The sequence below is a fragment of the Euprymna scolopes genome, chromosome 36 (genome assembly GCF_053919585.1).
Source record: "Euprymna scolopes isolate OS-2025 chromosome 36, ASM5391958v1, whole genome shotgun sequence".
In the NCBI taxonomy this organism is placed as follows: Eukaryota; Metazoa; Mollusca; class Cephalopoda; order Sepiida; family Sepiolidae; genus Euprymna; species Euprymna scolopes.
The window spans coordinates 46,311,251-46,317,250 of record NC_136517.1 but is presented as its reverse complement, the minus strand read 5'-3'; the positions used below and the strand labels follow the sequence as shown (position 1 = coordinate 46,317,250).

Below are 6,000 nucleotides of genomic sequence, written 5' to 3'. Positions count from 1 at the left end.
GTCTCCGATTACATGAATATCTAACACTCACAAGATATTTTTAACAGCATTAGTTTTTGAAGTGTTTTTACAGAGAGGTGTTGTTATCCTTCTGCATACAACATCTGATATTCCCAAATAGTTACCCATCTGGTACTGACCAGGTTGTTGCTTAACTTCGGTGATCTAATGAGAACTAGTGTGTTTAAATTCAACTTTTTGACTAGCTAGAGTGCTCATTTCTTTTGTGCTTTACAAATAAGGTAAATTATAATGCTTATGCATGTTTAAATTCAACTTTTCGACTAGCTAGAGTGCTCATTTCTTTTGTGCTTTACAAATAAGGTAAATTATAATGCTTATGCATGTTTAAATTCAACTTTTCGACTAGCTAGAGTGCTCATTTCTTTTGTGCTTTACAAATAAGGTAAATTATAATGCTTATGCATGTTTAAATTCAACTTTTCGACTAGCTAGAGTGCTCATTTCTTTTGTGCTTTACAAATAAGGTAAATTATAATGCTTATGCATGTTTAAATTCAACTTTTCGACTAGCTAGAGTGCTCATTTCTTTTGTGCTTTACAAATAAGGTAAATTATAATGCTTATGCATGTTTAAATTCAACTTTTCGACTAGCTAGAGTGCTTACATGGAAAGTTAAAAAGAAATGAGCATGCATAAACAGAAAATAGTCCTTTTAAAATCTTTGTTCAAAGTTCAGTCTTTCTTTTAAAATAGAACCTTCAAAGGCACGAAATTATGGCTTGCTAGCCCAACGGCAATGAAAAAAAAAACAACGGTTTATAAAAGGTCCATTCTCTTGAAAGGGAATTCCTGTTAAACCACCTGGCTTAATTGTCTTCTCAAACCCTCGACTCTTTGAAGTTTCTTGAATAGGCTGAAATTCCTTTCTTCAGTGGAATATTGGAACATCTTACTTTTCATAAAAAAGGGTTTTTTTTTCCTCGAATGGGAACCACAAGCAAATAAAGTCACTTTGACCTTAAATAAGAGAAATGGGGTAAAATATTTCTTCCGTTTAATTCAAAGGATAATAAACAAAGCCCAAAAGCCGCTTTGTAACTGCAGAAATGATTTATGGCTACAAATAAAATATTTTTAAAGTCTACATTACCAGATGGAGCACAGAATTTCGTGCCTTCCCCACACAGGAGAATTGCTGGTGCTAATGAATAACAGAAAATTACTATTCCCCCCCCCCTTGCCACAGGGTAGGGGGGTTAGTAGTCGTCATGCAACAAGCAAAAGGGATTAGAAAATGCTGCTGCTGCTGAGGATGATGATAAAAGGGAGGTGAGGATAGAGAACAAGCGACCTGAAAAGGACAAGTTAACTGTGTGTGTCCCTTTCACCAAATACCAAATTGCCGAATATGTATTAAAAAAAATATTTCTTTATCAAAAAATTTTCATAATAGGGATTCGAAATGTGTATATATATATATTAAATAGTGTATTTTATCGTCTGAAGAGGGGCTGTTTTGAAATATTTTCAAATGACATAATGTTTGAAATTGTCCAAATGGTCCCGAAATAATTGTAACGAATACGAAAATACACATGATGCTCTCATTTTGATTTTTATTGTCTTGATTTTGTGAAAATATTACACACACACACACACACACACACACACACACACACACACACACATATATATATATATATATATATATATATATATAGTAAGTTATAAAATGTATATGGCGATTAAGCTACACTGAATATTCCGCGTTTCATCCACTCTAGGATTCTTCAGGCTTCACTCCCTAAAGAAAACATAAGCCTGAAGAATCCTAGAGTGGATGAAACACGGAATATTCAGTGTAGCTTAATCGCCATATACATTTTATAACTTACTAACTAGCTCTACCTACGTATTGAGCACTTTTGAAGTAAATACTTAAAGTTTACGTATAAATCTATACTTTCGTATATTAATTTTATGTGAGTAAATTAAGTAGTTATATATATATATATATATATATATATATACATATATATATATATATATATATATATATATATATATATATATATATATATATATATATATATATATATATATATATACTGTATTAACAAAACCAAGACTTCAAAAAAGAATTGATAGCAACAAAAAGTGTATTTCATTGTACTGCCTTAATAGTATATATATATATATATATATATATATATATATATATATATATATATATATATATATATATATATATATATATAGGGTGAAACGATAAAATTGTTGCCCAGTATCGAGGCGGTAATTGAGATTGAAGACGGCTACATCCAATAGATGTCAACTCTACTACATCATCAAGTTACCTGAATTGATTTTTCAATAAAAGTTTTAAAATAAGGTATAGTATTGTTTTCTTTAGGGAGTGAATTGTATCGTTCTAAATATTTATTTTTCATGTAAAACCGCTCATCCAACATGTAAAAATGTCGGTATATTTTTTACAGATCCGTTTGATTATGCAAAAACAGACGATTATTATTATTATGTCGCTACTTTTTTTTTCATGCATATACTCTTCTGAAAATTAGAAATACTTTGTTTAGATAGAGAATATATATATATAGAGAGAGAATATATATATATATATATATATACATATATATATATATATATATATATTGTTTATTGATATATTATTAATATATATGTTTATAAATAAATAAATAAATAATACATCCAAATAAAGAATGGGCGACTTTCTAAGAAAAGTACCGGATCTCCGAGGCGGAGACGTTAACCTTAATATCGTTTAAAAAAATCAACAACAAAAACTATGTAAGCAGATAAATGATAAAAACTAAACAGTAAATTGTCTATGGCATCATAGCGTAATGGGTTTGGGTGCTGGACTGAAATACATAAGGTCCGGGGTTCGAATCCTAACAACAGTCAAGCTACGCTGAAGAGGAGTAGGACTCTGAAACACGTGTGTCCGTATATTACTGTTTTTAAAAAAATAATAAATAAATATATATATATAATTGAGAGTAATGTTGTCCCACGAGAAAAGTGTATATTTAAAGAAGTGGAGTTACTAAAATTTGTTATTTTGTAATATTTTCCATTTTTATGCTTATGACACGTTTTTTGCGATTTTCTCTCTTCAATTAATATTTTCGTTTGAAAAGTCTTGTGAAAAAGCGGTCTTAGCTTTCCCACAAAACGTCTAGTGAGTATACATTGTGTGTTGTCGTGAAGTAATTCTCCCCCTTTATATCCGGGACATCCTCAGTACATCATGAGGCATGTTACTTAAGATTTTAACAGGACGTTGATATAACGTTAGGGTGGGGTTCGAGACAATTTAGTTTTTTTTTTATGTGTGTGAAAGTACCAGGTAGCACCGGGTCGGACAGCTAGTTTTTCTTTTTATAAAGTTGCTTTTGAGTTTATTTTTCCTTGTTTGGACTGAAAAATAAATTTTGAATAAAAAAAAAAATCGTCATAGTTTAAAAAAACAAAATGTAAGAAAAACTGCAATTAAAAACATTACCAGGTAACACCAGGTCGGAACAAATAGTTTCCTTTTTATAAAGTTACTTTTGCGTTTATTTCTCCTTGTTTGAAGTGGAATAATATTTTTAATAAATAAAACGCCATAATTTCAAAGAAAAAGAAAGTGCAATTAAAAAGATTACCCTGTTCTACAAGTAATTTAATGGTTGATACTCAGACGAACTACAAGCCCTTGTGCGACCTCGACGGAAATACACCCGACAAACCGACAAGCAGCAAAATCCCACCCCTACACAGTAGAGATCTCTAGATGCAAGAAAGCCTTCTACTCTAATAGTTTCTTCCCTAGGACTGCTAGACTTTGGAATTCCCTTTCGGGTTCTTTCTTTCCTGACTGTACTGACATACAGAAGTTTAAGTGTAATGCAAACAGACATCTTGCTACTCAACTCCCTACTTAGTATCCTCACAAATTATGTCTCAGATAGTAGCCCCCTACATCAAAGTGACACTGTGCCTTGTTTTGGGTTAAAATGCAATAAGAAAATAAAAAGATAACACCAGTTCGGAACAGACATTTTTTTTTTCTTTTTATAACGTTGCTTTTATGTTTATTTCCCCTTATTTAGAATGAAATAATATTTTAAATAATTAAAAAAAAAAAAGAAAGAAAGAAACGAGCGTCATAGTTTAAAAAATAAGAAATTAGAATTAAAAACATTACCAAGTAACACCGGGTCAGAACAGTCAGGTTTTCTTTTTATAAAGATATAAATATTTGTGTTTATTTCTCCTTGTTTGGAATGAAAAATTATTTTGAATAAAAAGATCGCTATAGTTAAAAAAAAAAAAAAAAAAAAGAGAGAGAGAGAGAGAGAGAGAGAGAAAGAAAGAAATTGCAATTAAAAAATTTACCAGGAAACATCGGGTCGGAACAGCTAGCTTTTCTTTTTATAAAGTTGCTCTTGCGTTTATTTCTCCTTGTTTGAAATGATATAATGTTTTGAATGAAAAAAGAACGTCATAGTTTTAAAAAATAAGAAATTGCAATTAAAAACATTACTAGGTAATACGGAATCGGAACAGCTAGTTTTTTTCTTTTTATAAAGTTGCTTTTATGTCTACTTCCTCTTTGTTTAGAACAAAATAGTATATTAAATTAAAATAAGAACGTCATAGTTTAACAAAAAAAGAGAAATTACAATTAAAAACATTACCAGGTAACACTTTAAAATGTAATAGTGTTGATATAATAAATAATATAATAATAATAATATTTTTAATTAAAGAATAACGTCATAGTTAAAAAAAAAGAAATTGCAACAACAACAAAAAACATTACAAGGTAATACCGGGTCGGAACAGATAGCTTTTCTTTTTTATAAAGTTGCTTTTGTGTTTATTTCCCCTAGGGTGGGACGAAAAATATTTGGGATAAAAAGAACGTCATAGTTAAGAGAGAGGGAGAGAGAGAGAGAGAGAGAGAGCGAGAGAGAGAGAGAGAGAGAGAGAGAGAGAGAGAGAGAGAGAGAGAGAGAGAGAGAGAAATTGTATATAAAAACATTACCGGGTAATACCGGGTCAAAACAGCTAGTTTTTCTTTTCAAAAAGTTACTTTTGCGTTTATTTCCCCTTGTTTGGAATGAAATAATATTTTGAATTAAAAAAACCTTAGATTAAAAAAAAAATTAAAAAAATAAAAAATTGCAATGAAAAACATTACCAGGTAATACCGGGTCGGAACAGCTGGTTTTCTTTTTATTAAGTTGCTTTTGTGTTATTTTCTTTGTCGCCGATTTAAGGCCATAATGAACTAAAGAATCAGAATGAGTTTGTCATCTTTGAGTCAAACTCTCCGATCGCTGAGCTACTTCCACATGCTTTTTTCAATTAACCCACTTTTGCTAACAAACAATGACACCAAAACCAAAGAATGTACCAAGTCTTCCCGACTGCAATACGTCACGAAATACTTACAGTCATTTCCAAATGTCAAATCTGAGGAACAATACTTGTTGCAGATTTATCCGGGAAATGGCTTTGTGTGGAATTGGCATTGCTACCAGCTAGGCTTGAACTTAAGCCAACCATTTTCCTAAAGAAAAAAATAAAGACAGTAGAGAAGCCAAGAGCTTCAGATTGTGTTGGACAACTTTCTGGCAAGAATTCTAATTGTAAATCAAACCATGTACAAACAGTGAAAAACAAAAACTTGCCTAGGCGTGACGGGGGCCGGTATTTGTGGGGGTTATAGAAAGTATATTTTTGGCATTGATTTTGGAACTCCGCAAAAAGTATTAATTTTATTTATTTATTTTTTTTTAACGAATCACCACTTAACAAGACTTAAAGGTCACTCGAGGATAAGTGTTATTGGATTGGACAGATAGACAGTGAGACACTAAGGGGTCCTGTAATGATGGTTGTAACTTGTAGAGAAGCTGATGGTTTAAGAGGACAACTTAACAAGAATTTGTTTACATTGAACTTGAAAACGGCAATATTATAGTCAGCCAGGAAACAGC

General features: G+C 31.1%; 1 long non-coding RNA gene across 2 annotated transcripts in view; it reads right to left on the bottom strand.

The window, feature by feature from the left end:
- Positions 1-5,241: 5,241 nt before the first annotated feature.
- Positions 5,242-6,000, bottom strand: part of LOC145260221 (uncharacterized) — a 79,166-nt gene continuing 78,407 nt past the window's right edge. For both annotated transcript variants that reach the window (XR_013864247.1, XR_013864248.1), the window contains exon 4: positions 5,242-5,570. This is a non-coding gene — a long non-coding RNA (uncharacterized LOC145260221). The remainder of the gene's footprint in view (positions 5,571-6,000) is intronic.